This window comes from Primulina tabacum, chromosome 8, assembly GCF_025594145.1.
Source record: "Primulina tabacum isolate GXHZ01 chromosome 8, ASM2559414v2, whole genome shotgun sequence".
NCBI classification, from domain to species: domain Eukaryota; kingdom Viridiplantae; phylum Streptophyta; class Magnoliopsida; order Lamiales; family Gesneriaceae; genus Primulina; species Primulina tabacum.
Window position 1 is genome coordinate 20418101 of NC_134557.1, and position 18565 is coordinate 20436665.

The window sequence follows — 18565 nt, forward strand, 5'->3', positions numbered from 1 at the left end:
TACAAATGGGAAATGAATACACCATGAAGTTACCAAACCTTTGAAATATTTTAAATGTTGGGCCAAAATTATTACTAATTTGCATAATGAAATATTGATTACCCCTTGTATTTTAGCTTCTTGATGTCTTACCACCCATTGAACATTTTAGTGAATTAACACATTTATTTAAAATAAACTCTTACATGGCATTACATGGTTTAAAATTTAATTATTTAAATGCTATGTTAAATTTCTTGACTATTTTATACCTAGATTAATTCATCCTCAATTGTTTACCCATCTTAATTTAAGCTTTAATTAAATATTAACCTAAAAGAACTTATTAATTAACTTAGCTCCCATTAATTTAATAAATCCTAAAACATTCTTTTTCTTTAAATTAAATTATTCCTTGACTTATTTAAATTTAGGAATATCTTTCTTATTATTAATTTTATCTTTAATCTCCAAACTCCGGTCCGACCTCGCGTATTCATCCTGAAAAGATAAAACTAAACATCTACTTTTAAAACAAATAAATCATGATTTAAAATTATTAAAAATGGAATAATACTTCGTATATAAAATTTCATATTTAATTTAAATAATGGCAATTATGCATGGCTTATACGTAATCTGATTTTCGGGTTCTACAACTCTCCTCCCCCCCTTCAAGGAATTTCGTCCCCGAAATTAAAACTTACCGAATAACTCGGGATATCGACTCTTCATCTCTGGCTCAGATTCCCACGTAGCTTCCTCCTCTGAATGATTAAGCATTTGACTTTCACTAGCTTGACCATTTTGTTTCGAAGCTTTTTCTCCTGTCTGTCTAAGATTTGCACTGGTCTTTCCTCATAAGACAAGTTCGGAATGAGCTGCAACGGTTCAAAGTTCAAGATGTGCGATGGATTCGCCATATACTTCCTCAACATGGAGACGTGAAACACGTTTTGTACTCCGGCCAAATTTGGCGGAAGAGCAACACGATAAGCTAATGTCCCAACTCTGTCGAGGATCTCAAATGGTCCAAAGAATCTCGGACTGAGCTTTCCTTTCTTCCCGAACCGCATGACACCTTTCATCGGTGCAATCTTCACGAAAACATGGTCACCAACAGCAAACTCTAAATCTCTCCTTCTCTGATCCGCATAACTCTTCTGTCTACTCTGAGCAGTCCTCATCCTATCACGGATCTTGACTACTACATCAGCAGCCTGCTGCACAATCTCCGGACCCAATTCTGCTCTCTCCCCTACTTCATCCCAATGAATAGGCGATCTACACTTACGACCGTACAGTGCTTCATATGGAGCCATACCTATAGACGACTGAAAACTGTTGTTATAGGTAAACTCCACCAACGGTAGCTTTGATTCCCAACTCCCGGAGAAATCAAGAACACATGCACGAAGAAGATCCTCCAAAATCTGGATAACTCTCTCGGACTGACCATCTGTCTGTGGGTGGAAAGCTGTGCTAAACAACAACTTCGTACCCATAGCTGAATGTAGACTCTTCCAAAATGAGGAAGTGAATCTAGGATCTCGGTCAGACACTATAGAAACGGGAATATCATGAAGTCTGACGATCTCCCTGGATATACAACTCTGCATACTGAATCATGGAGAAAGTCGTCTTAATAGGCAAGAAATGAGCTGATTTCGTAAGGCAATCTACGATCACCCGATATAGCATTCGACCCTCTAACTGATATCGGCAGACCGACAACGAAGTCCATGGTGACATTCTCCCACTTCCATTCGGGAATAGGAAGAGGCTTGAGCATACATGCTGGTCTCTGATGTTCCGCTTTCACTAGCTGACACGTCAGACACTCGGATACAAAACGTCGGATATCCCTCTTCATTCCGGGCCACCAATATAATAACTGTAGATCTTTGTACATCTTCGTACTCCCTGGATGAATAGAGTACGTCGACATATGGGCCTCAGATAAGATATCTTCTCGAATAGAATCGCCGCTTGGAACCCACATTCTGTCTCGATATCTCACAATACCGTCTATAACTGTATACAAGATACTACCCTTGGCCTCATCTCTCTGCCTCTGTTGCGACTTTGATTGTTGCACTCCCAAGAGCAGGTTGTCCACACAAGTAGTATAATTCGGTGAGTCCGAATATCGTATCAACAGGAAAGCTAAGGTAATTACAATACCACTACAATGTCTTTTTGTTTTTGTTTTTGTTTTTGTTTTTTTTAATGGTTTGAATCTTTAGTTGTTAATTTTTAATTGTTCAAATTTTAATTTAAGTAGTTGAGATTAAAGGATCCACTCTTGGTACTTTAATAAAGTTAACATTAACGAACATTATTGAAATCCACTTAATAAAATGGTTACAATATATTAAATAATCATATTTATATTATGTTATATATTATTATCTTATAAGTATATAATATATACCAAAACTTATAAATGTTGTCAAGTATTTATTGTGCTATATATATATTTGTAAACACTAAATCAAGGTTCCACTTTAAATGGTTGGTAAAACCAAACAAACATTTAAATGGTTCCAAGTAATTTAATATTATAATATATTCATATATAATAAATCAAGGCATCCACTTTAAATGGTTGGTAATACCAAACTAACATTTAAATGGTTCCAAGAATTTAGTGTAACATATAGCAACAATAAATCAAAACCCACACTTATAAGTAGGGTATAAAAATGCTTAAAGAAATAAATATAACATAAACAATAAATAATGATTAAATAATATAAAACATAGATTCTTACCTTTTAGTAACTTTATTATCATGCCAAGAGTTTCATCTGTTCATCTGAACTTTAGGAAGTTAGCTATTCATTATTCAAAGTGCAAAACTTTGAAGATGAAATTAACATTCTAATTGTATTTAAATGAAGAAATAAAGAAAAAATATAGAGAGAAATATTATGAACTCAAAGGTTTTTTCATAGAATGAGGGATATCTAAATACATTACAATGCACCCCTATTTATAGCCAAATTTGGGGAGACAACCACAAATAAAATATTATTTTTTACACATAAGTCTTCATTGGTGTTCCAAGATATTATATTATATTACACATCACTTTTGAAAATCTTCTTCTCCGAATTTTCTTCTTCACATAAAAAGAAACATGTGGATAATTGAGTTGTCTAGTTGTGATATTTTTTTCAAACCATTTGACCTAGTAATTTGAGAGATATGTTCAAAATACCAGAGCATGGTAAAACTGCCACTCCTTTGGTAACTTTATTTGTTGCTTAATTTAATCCCAATTGTGAGAGGATTTTTATCTCATGGTTGCCACCAATATTGTAGATATTAACATCAACTTTCTACAGATCCAAGAATCATCTTAATCCCATTTGCAACGCCAAGTTTATTCTTGTTTTATCGAACCTGTAAAAAATAGTAAAAAACTTGTAATTACACAACAACTTATATTTTATACAATTTATTATAAAACATATAATATTTAAACATTTAATAAAACAAAAACTTATATTTCATACAATTTATTATAAAACATATAATATTTAAACATTTAATAAAACAAAAACTATATATTTATATTATAAAACATTTAATTAATGTACAATTTTTATGTTTATCACACCTCCCAACCAGCTTATTCCTAGTCCCTAGCAATTTAAGTGTTAATAGCAATACAAAACATATTGATTAATTTAAATAGAAATGTAATCAAAACTATCTAAGTGTTTAAATTAATTTGAAAACTGTCAAAATTATATCAAGATCATCATAATTATAATTTATGAAATAATTTGAGATGATCAATTCAAAGCTTATTTCAGGTAGTTAAATGTACACGGTCTTCAGAAATTCCTAGTAAGAGTCTCAACTCCATATCCTCACAGGTTAATAAATGTTTCAATTTATGGCAACGATTTCTCTCATGGAGTTGGAATACAGATAAATGTTCAGAAAAATGGTTTACAGAATGCAGACAGACAAACGAGCCAAACTAATCAAAAGATAGAAAATCCATTGATTCAAAATCTAGTTGTTCTTATTATATATTTTTTCCTGATATATATATTTTTTCATAACATCATGGAATCAGACTAAGTTTATGCTTCTTGACCACATATTTATTTAATTTGTACAATAAATTTCTCTCTTACTTTCTTTTTTTTTTATGAGAGATATATGTGTCGTAGCATATAACTTAAAAATTACATAGATCTTCAATATCTTTCTTTTTGTATTTTTCTCCTTTTTTTTCAGGAAATATCAATTTTTTTTTCAAAATAAGAACTCAAGATCTAAACAATAGATAGTCTCTCTCATGATCAATAAAGGCTCGAAGGCTGTTTTCTCGGTCCTCTCCACTCACTCACAAAATATGTGTGAGTTTAAAATTTTAGGCACTCTTATAAGGTATATCTTGGGCCATATACTTTAATACCTGATTTTATCACAATGGTTAATCACTCAAAAAGATTTCATAAATCATATTTTTATATTCATCAGAATATTAAAATTGACTTTTTTTTTCAAATAAAAATTTAAACATTCTTAAATAGATTAATGCATGTTCTAATTTAAATCTTTCAAACATGTAATGTATGACATTTTTGCAAAAATTACTAAGATACAAACAATAAACATGATTTTATTTTAAAATAATATATATATATATATATATTTTTTTTTAAATTTTTTTTTAATTATTTTTATAAGTTTGTTCTCCCCCCAATCAGAATATGACATTGTCCCTAATGTCAAAATAACTATTAATAAAGAGTACATAATGAAAGAGATATCACCTGAAATTTTATTGAAGATAACAAACTGAAACAAACGCAAACCAATCCACGACTTTTGAATCAACGATCCAACTTCCTTTTCTTACTGCTTGATTGCGACCAATTGATCTTTGTTATCATCGGATCAGGCTTATGAACAAAAGCTTCCAAATCATCAATTAATTGGTCGGCAGTCGAAGCACAGATGAACATCCGTCGTGAATTTTCTGAAATGAAATTCTGTTCCACAGCTTTATCAAGAAATGTCAACAAACTGTCATAATATATATTGATATTCAACAAGCTCACAGGTTTATTATGGATATTAAGTTGTGTGAAAAATTTCTTCTAATGTACCAAAACCACCTGGTAGTGCGATAAAAGCATCAGAATTTTCAATCATTTGAGTGATTCTTTCATACATAGAAAACACTTTTAATTCCTCCCCAATCGTAACACCTGTAATATTTCCTTCAGCTAAAGCTGTAGGAATAATACCCAAAACCTGACTACCTCCAAGATGAGCAGATGTTGAAACAGATCCCATTAACCCAATATTACCTCCCCCATATACCAAGTGAATTTTTCTCTCAGCCAGTATCTTTCCAAGATTATTCGCTGCTTCTACAAACACTTCATTTTTTCCAGGACTCGACCCACAAAATACACAAATATTTTTCAATGTTTGTGCAGAGGATCCAGCCATGTTTTTACTTTTCTTTTTTTTTGTCTGCGAAAATAGAGAGAAAGATGAGAGATTTTATAGGGGTAATATGTTATCATGACAAAACTATGGGTCACAGCTGTAAATAGAATAAATAGTAAAAACAATAATGACACACATGCATATAAACAGTAGTGTGATTGTGGCTCACAATTTTCCTCTGGTTTTACGTCCAGAAACGGCTTCAACGCCTTCTATGAGTCGAGGATATGCTTCCCATCCAATTTTCTTATAAATTGGCAAACAGGGTCTTTTTTAGTCGGATTCCCAAGACTATGACGCTCATCTTGGAATTTTTTCCAAAAACGGAGAAGTTCAATATGCACATGTCCACTAGAATGCGTCTCAAGAGTCAATAAAATGTTATCTAAAGACTCCTTACTCAGCCCATTCTTAATGAAACCAATTTTATCTTCTCTGTTATTGGAAACACATCCCAAAGATCAGCATCGTTTGTCACAAGTCCATCTTGCACACTTATGACAAACCCCTAAACTTTTGGCCCTTCGTTTTTTCGCATAAGTGCTTTTTCCTAATCCAGGCAAATACCGAATGAGCAATGATTGTGGAACTTCTCTTCCTAATCGGACCTTAGCTTCTATTACAACACGAATATCTTCTGGAATTCCTTTTTGCATTAGCAATCTAAATCTTTCACACCTTTCTGCATAAATTTTTCTTAGAACATTTTCAGAAACTAGAGGGAAAATATTTACAAATTTTTGAGAGAATTTAATCCATTTTGAAAAGAAAAGAAATGATTTTTTTTATTCTTGTATCAGCAATTGTGGGAAACTGATTTAACCGACTATGAGAGTCACGGAGTACCGTTATCCGCCATTTAACCGAGAAAATAAAAAGATTAAGAAAACCTGAAATAAAAACAAACAAACTTAAATGCAACACCAAAAAAAAAAAAATCAAGGATCAGAAAGGGAAATAAACTCTTCTTGAAAGATTTCATTTTCTAAAAATGGTTTAAGCCTTTGTCCATTTACTTTAAAAATATCACCATGTTTAGCATTTTCAATATCCATAGCTCCATAAGTATACACATGCTTTACAACATATGGGTCTGTCCATCTTGATCGTAATTTTTACTGGGAATATATGAAGTCGAGATTTATAAAGCAAAAGTTTTTTACCAATCTCAAAAGATTTTCTAAGAATTGTTTTATCATGAAATGATTTGATTTTTGCTTTATAAATCCTTGAATTCTCATACGCGTCATTTCTGAGTTCATCAAGTTCATTAAGTTGCAATTTACGCAATTTGTTGGCATCATCCAGGCTTGAATTTAAAGTTTTGATCGCCCAATAAGCTTTATGTTCCAATTCCACAGGCAAATGACAATGTTTTCCATAAACCAACCTATAGGGAGACATATTCAATGATGTTTTAAAAGCTGTTCGATATGCCCAAAGTGCATCATTAAGTTGCAGAGACCAATCTTTTCTATTTGAGTTAACAGTTTTTCCCAAAATTTGCTTTATCTCCCTATTAGCTAATTCAACTTGTCCATTTGTTTGAGGATGATAAGATGTAGTTACTTTATGATATACAATATTTTTTCATTAATGAAGCAAATGGTTTATTAACAAAGTGAGTTCCCCCTTCACTTATCATGGCTCGAGGAATTCCAAATCTACTAAAAATATTTTCTTTTAAAAATTTGATGACGATTTTATGATCATTTGTTCGACATGGAATTGCCTCTATCCATTTAGAAACATAATCAACTGCAACTAAAATATACAAGTATCCAAACGACGGTGGAAAAGGTCCCATAAAATCTATTCCCCAACAATCAAAGATTTCAATTTCAATAATAGGATTCAAAGGCATCATGTTTCTTTTTGAAATCGCACCCTAATTTTTGACAATTTTCACAGATCTTGCAGATTTCATGGGTGTCTTTAAATAAAGTGGGCCAATAAAATCCACACTGCAAGATTTTTGCAGCTGTTTTCTTTGAAGAAAAATGTCCTCCGCGTGCTTCTGAATGACAAAATTTAATGACACTACTTACCTCATTGTCGGGTATGCAACTTCAAAAAATTTGATCCGAACAATACTTGAACAGATACGGATCATTCCAATAAAAGTTTTTTTACCTCATTCAAAAATTTTCTTTTATCTTGAGAACTCCATTGCGGTGGCATTTTTCCTGTCACAAGAAAATTTACTATGTTAGCAAACCAAGGTGTAGTAGTAACTGAAAATAGATGTTCATCAGGAAAATTATCGTTAATTGGTGTCATTTCACAAGATGATCCTTTTACTAGTCTCGATAAATGATCGGCTACGACATTCTCGGTTCCTTTTTTTTATCTTTGATCACAATGTCAAATTCTTGGAGCAACAAAATCCATCGTATCAGTCGTGGCTTTGCATCCTGTTTGGTCAACAAATATCTAATAGCAGAATGATCAATAAACACAATAGTCGTTGATCCAATCAAATAAGAACGAAATTTATCTAATGCAAATATTACATCAAGTAGTTCTTTTTCAGTTGTGGAGTAATTCATTTGAGCATTGTTTAAAGTTCTACTTGCATAATATATCACATAAGGCTTACCGTTTCTTCTTTGACCCAATACTGCATCGACTGCATAATCACTCGCATTGCACATGATTTCAAATGGTAAAGACCAATCAGGAGGTTGCATGATAGGAGCTGATGTTAAATGTCGAATTATTTTATCAAAAGCATTTTGACATTCTTGATTCCACTCAAATGCAGTGTCTTTTGTTAAGAGGTTACAAATGGGTTTAGAGATTAAACTAAAGTCCTTTATAAACCTCCTATAAAATCCAGCAAGTCCCAAAAATGAGCGAATTTCTTTAATGGTTTTTGGAGGGGGTAAATTGGCAATGACATCAACTTTTGTTTTATCAACTTCAATTACATGAGATGACACGACATGTCCCAAAAAAATTCCAGAAGTAATCATGTAATGACATTTTTCCCAATTTAAAATAAGACCTCTTTCCTCGCATCTTTTTAAAACTTTTTCCAAATGTTCAAGACAATTATCAAATGTATTCCCAAAGACAGTTAAATCATCCATGAAAATTTCCAAACAATTTTCAACCTTGTCGCAAAAAATGCTTAGCATACATCTTTGAAATGTTGCTGGGGCATTGCATAATCCAAATGGCATCCTTCTAAATGCAAATATTCCAAAAGGATATGTGAATGTAGTTTTATCTTGATCTTCGAGTGCAATGGGAATTTGATAATGACCTGAATATCCATCAAGAAAACAGTAGTATGGATGACCTACTACTCTTTCTAAAATTTGATCCAAAAATGGTAATGGAAAATGATCTTTTCTAGTGGCGTCATTTAATTTTCTATAATCAATACACATCCGCCAACTAGATGGGACTCGACTTGTTAACAATTCGCCTTTTTCATTTTTTATCACTGTGATGCCGGATTTTTTTGGAACTACTTGTGTTGGGCTTACCCACTTATTATCAGAAATAGGGTAGATAATCCCAACATCAAGTAGTTTGAGAACTTCAGTTTTCACAACATCTTTCATGTGTGGATTTAATCTCCTTTGTGGTTGTTGAGATGTTTTTGCATTTTCTTCTAGGTGAATTTTGTGTGCAAATTAGTGGATTAATGCCCTTGAGATCTTTTAGTGTCCAACCAATTCCATTTTTATGTCTTTTAAGCATATCAACTAATTTACCTTCTTGATCCCTTTCTAGTTTGGAATAAATTACCACCGGATATGTTTCATCTTCTCCAAGAAATGCATACTTCAATTCTTCTGGCAAGGGTTTTAACTCCAATATGGGTGGTTCGTCTTTGTTCTCATATTTTGCATCAAATTCTTTCTCTGATCCTGGTAACGAGTGATACCTGATAAAATCATCAAGATCAATTTCAATATTTTCTTTAATAGTTTCAATTGAACAAATATCTAATTGATCACGAGTACTCCCTTCTTGAATGTTTTTTTCCACAAGAGTTTCAATAAGATTTCATCTTCACTTTCATCTCCTTTGTCATGTGGTTACTTACAAAGATTAAAAACATTGAGCTCCAAGGTCATGTCACCAAATGACAACTTCATTATTCCATTCCTGCAATTTATAAGAGCATTAGAAGTTGCTAAAAATGGACGACCCAGAATTACAGGAATTGCATTACAAGCTTCGATAGGTTGTGTATCTAAAACTATGAAATCGACAGGATATACAAAGTTATCAACTTGGACCACTACGTCTTCTACCATATCTCTTGGCACTTTAACAGATCTATCGGCAAGTAAAAGTGTTAACGAAGTAGATTTTAACTCGCTTAGATTGAGTTCTTGATAAACTGAATATGGAAGTAAATTCACACTAGCTCCAAGATCAAGCAAGGCTTTTTTAATCTTTCGTTCTCCAATAATATATGAAATAGTAGGACAACCAGAGTCTTTGTATTTCAAAGTATTATTATTTTTAAAGATTGCACTTACTTGTTCGGCTAAAAATGCTTTCTTTTTTACATTCAATTTTCTTTTCGCAGTGCACAAGTCTTTCAAAAATTTGGCATATGATGGTACCTATTTTATTGCATCTAATAAAGGAATATTAACTTTTACTTGTTTAAAAATATCATATATATCAGAATTCAAATTTGATTTTTTTGTATTTTTCAATGCATGAGGGAATGGTGGTGACACTGTCTGTTGAACCTCCTTTTCGCAAGTTATGGGTTCCACTTCCTTACTCTTTGGAGTTGATTTATCATCATCTTCACAAGGTTCAAGAATGGATTTTTCCACAACCTTACCACTTCGAAGGGTAATAAAAGATTTTACCTGATCCATCGGTTGAGTTCCAGAAGTTCCAGTTTGTGAATGATGATCCTTGGGATTAGGCAGAGGTTGTGAAGGAAATTTACCTTTTTCATGAACATTAAGTGCAGATGCAAATTTAGCAAGAGTATCTTTCAAATCTGTCATGGTTTGAGCAGTTTGAGTATTGATAGACTCTTGCTTTGCAATGAAAGAATTCAATGTATCTTCCAAATTTCTTTTAGGTGGAGGAACATAAGGTGCATAATTTTGAAAATTTTGTTGATTTTGGAAATGTGGTTGTGAAAATTGTGCAGCATTATCATTCTTCCAACTAAAATTTGGATGATTTCGCAAACCTGGATTGTAATTTTGAGAAAATGGTTCAAAATTTGGCCTTTTGAAATTGTTCAAAACATTGGCTTGTTCATGGAGACATTCTTTAAAAAAGGGCAAAATGGGACAATCTTTTGTAAAATGATCACTTGTATCACAGATGTGACACGCAATTTCTTGAACAGATTTTAATTGACCATTCTTTTTTCAATTCAAGTGCCTCAACTTTTCTTGCAAAAGAGGTAAATCTAGCTTGAAGATCATGTCATCTTTGAGAGTGTACATACCTCCACCAGATGTAGGAGATTGAATCTTGTTTGATGGTTCGATTGTACCTACAGTGTCCCAATTTTGAGCATTTTCAGCTAATGAATCGAGATACTCAATTGCCTCATTTGGATCTTTATCTTCAAATGTTCCATTACACATAAATTCAACAATTTGCCTATCTTTAGGTGTTAAGCCTTCATAAAATTGAGAAACAACTCTCCAAATTTCAAAACCATGATGTGGACAAAGATTAAGCAATTCTTTGTATCTATCCTAACTACTGATAAAAAGTTTCTCCTTGTTTTTGAGTGAAAGTGATGATTTGCCTTTTGAAAAAATTTGTTCTATGAGATGGAAAAAACTTTTTCAAAAATTGTTGTTGCAATTCATCCCAAGTTCGAATGGATCCCGATCTAAGATTTTGTAGCCAAGTTTTAGCTTTATCTTTTAAAGTAAAAGGAAAAAGCTTAAGTCGAATGGTGTTCATGCTACAATTTAGATCATTATATGTGTTGCACACTTCTTCAAATTCTCGTAAATGCATGTATGGATTTTCAGAATCTAAGCCATGAAAATTGGGTAAAATTTGGATAATATCAGGCTTAAAATTGTAATGAGATGCATCAGGGGAAAAATTAGACATGAAGGTGCACTAGTACTTGTAGGATTGATGTGATCTCTAAGTGTTCTTCGTCTATCATGATCATGTTGAGATTGAATTTCATCTTCATTTTCTTGGATGGGTTCTTCCGCCATGTTTTGTAAAAATAAACGGTTATTTCGAATGAGTCGACCACTAAGTGTACGTGACCAAATGCTCATGCAAATGCAAATGCAAAAGAATAAAAACACACAAAAGCAATAAAAATTCAAATAAAGAAAAATAAAATATAAACAAAATTAAATAGACTTGAAATTAAATTATACTTCCCCGACAACGGCGCCAAAAACTTGTTGCGACTTTGATTGTTGCACTCCCAAGAGCAGGTTGTCCACACAAGTAGTATAATTCGGTGAGTCCGAATATCGTATCCACAGGGAAGCTAAGGTAATTACAAGTCCACTACAATGTCTTTTTGTTTTTGTTTTTTTTTAATGATTTGAATCTTTAGTTGGTAATTTATAATTGTTCAAATTTTAATTTAAGTAGTTAAGATTAAAGGATCCACTCTTGGTATTTTAATAAAGTTAACATTAACGAACATTATTGAAATCCACTTAATAAAATGGTTCCAATATATTAAATAATCATATTTATATTATGTTATATATTATTATCTTATAAGTATATAATATATACAAAAACTTATAAATATGTCAAAGTATTTATTGTGCTATATATATATTTGTAAACACTAAATCAAGGTTCCCACTTTAAATGGTTGGTAAAACCAAACTAACATTTAAATGGTACCAAGAAATTAATATGATGATATATTTATATATAGTAAATCAAAGTTCCCACTTTAAATGGTTGGTAAAACCAAACAAATATTTAAATGGTTCCAAGTAATTTAATATTATAATATATTCATATATAATAAATCAAGGCATCCACTTTAAATGGTTGGTAATACCAAACTAACATTTAAATGGTTCCAAGAATTTAGTGTAACATATAGCAACAATAAATCAAAACCCACACTTATAAGTAGGGTATAAAAATGCTTAAAGAAATAAATATAACATAAACAATAAATAATGATTAAATAATATAAAACATAGATTCTTACCTTTTAGTAACTTTATTATCATGCCAAGAGTTTCATCTTTTCATCTCAACTTTAGGAAGTTAGCTATTCATTATTCAAAGTTTAAAACTTTGAATCTGAAATTAACATGCTAATTGTATTTAAATGAAGAAATAAAGAAAAAATATAGAGAAAAATATTATGAACTCAAAGGTTTTTTCATAGTATGAGGGATATCTCAATACATTACAATGCACCCCTATTTATAGCCAAATTTGGGGAGACAACCACAAATAAAATATTATTTTTTACACATAAGTCTTCATTGGTGTTCCAAGATATTATATTATATTACTACATCACTTTTGAAAATCTTCTTCTCTGAATTTGCTTCTTCACATAAAAAGAAACATGTGGATAATTGAGTTGTCTAGTTGTGATATATTTTTCAAACCATTTGACCAAGTAATTTGAGAGATATGGTCAAAATACAAGAGCATGGTAAAACTGCCACTCCTTTGGTAACTTTATTTGTTGCTTAATTTAATCCCAATTGTGAGAGCATTTTTATCTCATGCTTGCCACCAATATTTTAGATATTAACATCAAATTTCTACAGGTCCAAGAATTATCTTAATCCCATTTGCAACGCCAAGTTTATTCTTGTTTTATCGAACCTGTAAAAAATAGTAAAAACTTGTAATTACACAACAACTTATATTTTATACAATTTATTATAAAACATATAATATTTAAACATTTAATAAAACAAAAACTATATATTTATATTATAAAACATTTAATTAATGTACAATTTTTATGTTTATCAGCCTCCACTTTGCCAACTGCTCGTCTGCTAACTGTCCACTGCGAATACGGTCTAGAAGAGAAGTCTGAATCGTCAAAGTAGATAGACGAGGAACTCTACCTCGAGGATATGTCTCTAGATCAAACCTCTGCATCTCAGACTGAAGAGGTCTCGAAATCACCAAATGAGCCATCACTGCGATTTTCCTGCTCAACGCATCCGCAACCACATTAGCTTTACCAGGATGATAGCTAATGTCACAGTCGTAATCCTTTACTAGCTCCAACCAATGCCTATGCCGCATATTCAACTCTTTCTGTGTAAAGAAGTATTTGAGACTTTTGTGGTCGGTAAAGATCTGGCACTTCTCTCCGTACAAATAATGCCTCCAAATCTTCAATGCAAATACTACGGCTGCCAACTCTAGATCATGGGTAGGATAATTCTTCTCATGAATCTTCAACTGACGAGAAGCATATGCTATCACCTTCTCATGCTGCATCAATACTGCGCCTAACCCGAGTTTTGAAGCATCGGTGTACAGAACAAAATCTCCGGGCCCTGAAGGCATGGCCAATACTGGCGCTGAAATAAGAGCTTGCTTCAATGTATCGAAGCTCTTCTGACACTCCTCGCTCCACACATACTTAACATTCTTCTTCGTCAATGACGTGAGTGGAACTGCGACGGAGGAGAATCCCTGAATAAACTTCCGATAGTATCCTGGTAGCCCAAGGAAACTACGGATCTCTGATGCATTTTGCGGCACAACCCAATCTCTAACTGCTGCAACTTTCGCCGGGTCCACCTCAATATCGCTGCTAGAAACGACGTGGCCTAAGAACGCCACTTTCTCTAACCAGAACTCGCACTTGCTGAACTTGGCAAATAGCTTGTGCTTTTGTACGGTCTGCAATACTGTGGTAAGATGTCTGCTGTGATCCTCTTGATTCTTTGAGTAGACAAGAATATCGTCTATGAATACTATCACGAACTGATCAATGATACGGCTGAAATACGCGATTCATGAGATCCATGAAAATCGCTGGCGCATTCGTCAAACCGAACGGCATCACAAGAAACCCGAAGTGGCCATACCGAGTCCTAAAAGCAGTCTTGAGAACATCGGCGTCTTTCACCCGTAACTGATGATACCCAGAACGCAGATCAATCTTAGAGAATACGGAAGCTCCCTGCAATTGATCAAATAAATCTTCAATCCTTGGAAGTGGGTATTTGTTCTTCACTGTAACTCTGTTTAACTCCCGGTAATCAATGCAGAGCCTCATCGAACCATCCTTCTTCTTCACAAATAAGACTGGCGCGTCCCATGGCGAAAAACTCGGGCGAATGAATTCCTTGTCAAGAAGTTCCTGAATCTGCTTCTTGAGTTCTGCCATCTCTGTCGGTGCTAATCGGTACGGTGCTTTTGAAATCGGTGAGGTACCTGGCATAAGCTCAATAGAAAATTCCACCTCTCGCACCGGTGGCAAACCAGTGACGTCATCAGGAAAAACGTCTAGAAAGTCCCGGACAATAGGAACATCGGATGCTGACTGTTTGGGCGTCTCGGGAACAGATACAAGAGTAGCTAAAAATGCTCGGCACCCTCGATGCATGAGTTTCCTAGCCTGTACATAAGGTATTATACGCGGTAAATTAAAATACCTGTCTGGTTCGAATAAGAATTGTTCCATCCCATGCGGATCGGACTAGAACAGATCTCCGCTGGAAATCAATCAAAACTCTGTTCCTCAATAGCCAGTCCATCCCCAGAATGATATCAAATTCTGGCATCGGCAGAACGATAAGATCCGCATACACAAGATTACCATGAAGTTCAATGTCTATATCTCGGATCACATTAGTAGCTGTCATCTCCTCTCCAGAAGGCAATGCTGCTGAATACGCTATGTCTAGCCCAATTGTCTTGATCTTGAGAGAATTTGCAAAAGGTTTCTGAAATGAATGAATGAGTAGCCCCTGAATCTATTAAGTCTTTCGTAGCTGAACCGGCTATAAAGATTCTCCCTAAAAGATTGGAATATCATGCTAAACCCAATAGTTTTACAAGAACTATGCTTATAGACATGCAAAGGTCAAAGTTCTTTTAACCTAAATTCCCGTAGCTAACACTGATTAGAACATGCAATCCTATCATAAATTCTAAGTTCAAAATCTTAACCCAAAACATTAAACTTCAAATACAATTTAAAGATTTAGGATACCTGTCATGAGCATCGTCTCCGGGTTAGTCTCCGCAGCATGAAGAGCAAAAACTCTGCCTTGGGTAGGCAAATTCTTCGGAGGGCAATTCTTCAATATGTGGTCAGTACTACCACATTTGTAACACTTTTTCGAACCATACATACAAGTCCCAGCATGACGACGTGAGCACTTGGCACAGACTGGATACTCCACTGTCCTCGGGACTGCTCATCCCTGCTGTTGCTGCTGCTGCCCTCTGATCCTGGGTGGACCGTGGAAAGGTCTCTTATTCTGATGTTGCGGCTGAGGGGGACGGTGTGGTGCCTGAAATGGTCGTTTACCCTGGCGATCACGCTCAATATCATTCTGGGCTTGCTCTGCCGCTAGAGCTCTGGAAACAGCAACATCATAGGTAGTAGGGCCAGCCACCCTAACATCACGGCGTAAGATCGGCCGCAAACCATTCAGAAAATGCTTCAATTTGGCTCCAGCATCATTAGCAATTAGGGGTACAAAATGACATCCCCTCTCGAACTTACGGATGAACTCCGTAACAGTCAAGTCTCCCTGCCTCAGGGTCATGAACTCCGTGGTCAACCTGGAACGCACCTCTTCAGTAAAATATTTAGAGTAGAATACCTCTGTGAAACGCGTCCAGCTCCAGGTAGCCAAATCCAAAGCTACAGATCCTCCTTCCCACCACAGGCGAGCGTCTCCTCCCAACAGATAAGTCGCACAACGAACACTATCTCAATCTTCGAGCCCCATAAACTCGAAAATAACCTCAAGGGACTTAATCCAGCCCTCGGCAGCCATAGGATCTGACGTCCCTAAGAACTCCTTCGGTCGCATCTTCATGAACCGCTCATAAATAGCCTCCGGCCCCGTCTGTCTGGCTCCCACTGCATTGTTCCCCGCAAACTATGCGAAGAACTGAGTCATCCCAGCTAACATCTGGGCATTAAATCTCTCTCCTCGTTCTCATGACGATGCTCATCACCTCCCGTGCGATCAATAATGCGTCTAGGAGGCATGCTGTTCCATAATTATAACCCATACGTAACCAACGTGCATAATTCCACTATTTCTTTAAATTTAAATAAATTCTGCATAATCGTAATCTTGACATAAAATCTTTCATGCAATCATGATGTAAAAATATTTCAGGCTTTAAACTAAATGCGCAATCGTAAAAATTACAGACCAAAGACGTGACTTCATGAGCTTCTCGAGAGTAGTAGTAGTACAACCCTTTACAAGATCATAGGCTCTGATTCCAACTGTAAAGGCCAAAAACATGCCTTTCTTAACTTATTGAGGTACTGTCCAGTTCAAGGCCATGAGCTAAAAGCCAACCAAGAACTCAAACCACCTCCTGAACCGCAACTCACATCTGCTGTCAAGAACAAAAATGGCAGAAGCAACTATTGTGCTTGTTTTGATCAATTTATGAAACTAATGGCCATTGAGGCTTGCACCAACAACCAGAGACTCTTACCAACATCCTAAGGCATGGCTTGGATCATGGCTAAGGGCTAAAAGCCAACCACAACCCAAGCAAATACCTAGGACCATCACAGCACCCAAATCGAGCACGCCAATTTGTGCGTAGTGTAATGTATTGAATTATTTTTCTGTCTTGTGTCGTTCCAGTAGACATGTTGGAGTGTTGTATGAACCATGGCTATGGGCTATAAGCCAACCATAATCCAAAAAACACACCCAAAAACCGAAACCATACTCATACAAAAAATCAGAATTTTAAAACCGATGGGCACTTGTCATGTTTATGTTAAAATCTGAAGGATCCGTCAACCAAGCCTGGAAAAACTGATTTGGTCACGTCACGTCCTAGACATGATAAGGAAGGGTTCTAACCATGGCTACAGTCCCTAGGACAGCCAAGATTCGAACACACTCCTTAACCAACCAAGAACAAAAACCGTGGCTCAAATCTGTATCTTTTGGAAAAAGTTGCTATCACTTCTGTATTTGTGAGGTTATGGATGTAAACAAATGGACCAATAACACCCTAACACACTCTAAATTATGCCTAGAAGCAGCCTTGATTGCCTGGAACCGAGCAACTCCCTGTAAGCAACAAAATACACTAAACCCTGAAGTGCAAGCCATTGGCCGAAAAGCTGTAAAGATTTTTTTTTTAGGTACTTTGCTGTCAAATTTCGAGTTGTTGCTTAAATCATGTATATCTAATGGTTTAAAATTATCTATATGACTTGATTGAAAAGACAAGAAACAACATACATGCCTGGAATTTGTTTTGACAAAAACAAATCAATACGACGAATACGAGCGGCGGAACGGAGTTAGATTTCTTTTTTGTTTTCTGCTGCTATCTCACGCCTCTAAGCTGCTGCTTTTCTCTGATTATTTCGGTCACAGGGATGGAGAAATGTTATGTAATGGAGGTGATGGTTACAAGAGGTGTTAAAGGTGCCATTATATGCATTAAGGTGGGAGTTACAAGTCAAGAAGTTGAAGAATTTTGAAATGATTCCCTTCCCTAGCTGCCGTTGGTTTTTGCTTCTTATTCCTACTGCATGTGCTCGTTAATTTTCTTAGATAATGGTTTGAGGAAAATGATGTGGATTATAGTATTTGAATTTACTACTACTTAGTGAATTACAAATGGGAAATGAATACACCATGAAGTGCAATTAGAGATGGTTTAAATTGAGAGTTACTAAACCTTTGAAATATTTTAAATGTTGGGCCAAAATTATTACTAATTGCATAATGAATTATTGATTACCCCTTGTATTTTAGCTTCTTAATGTTTTACCACCCATTGAACATTTTAGTGAATTAACACATTTATTTAGAATAAACTCTTACATGGCATTGCATGGTTTAAAATTTAATTATTTAAATGCTATGTTAAATTTCTTGACTATTTTATACCTAGATTAATTCATCCTCAATTGTTTACCCATCTTAATTTAAGC

At 34.5% G+C, this 18565-nt stretch overlaps 1 pseudogene; it reads right to left on the reverse strand.

Annotated features, from left to right (window-relative positions):
• The window catches only part of LOC142554632 (uncharacterized), a 48064-nt pseudogene extending 36416 nt beyond the window's left edge, over positions 1-11648 (reverse strand).
• Positions 11649-18565: the final 6917 nt, after the last annotated feature.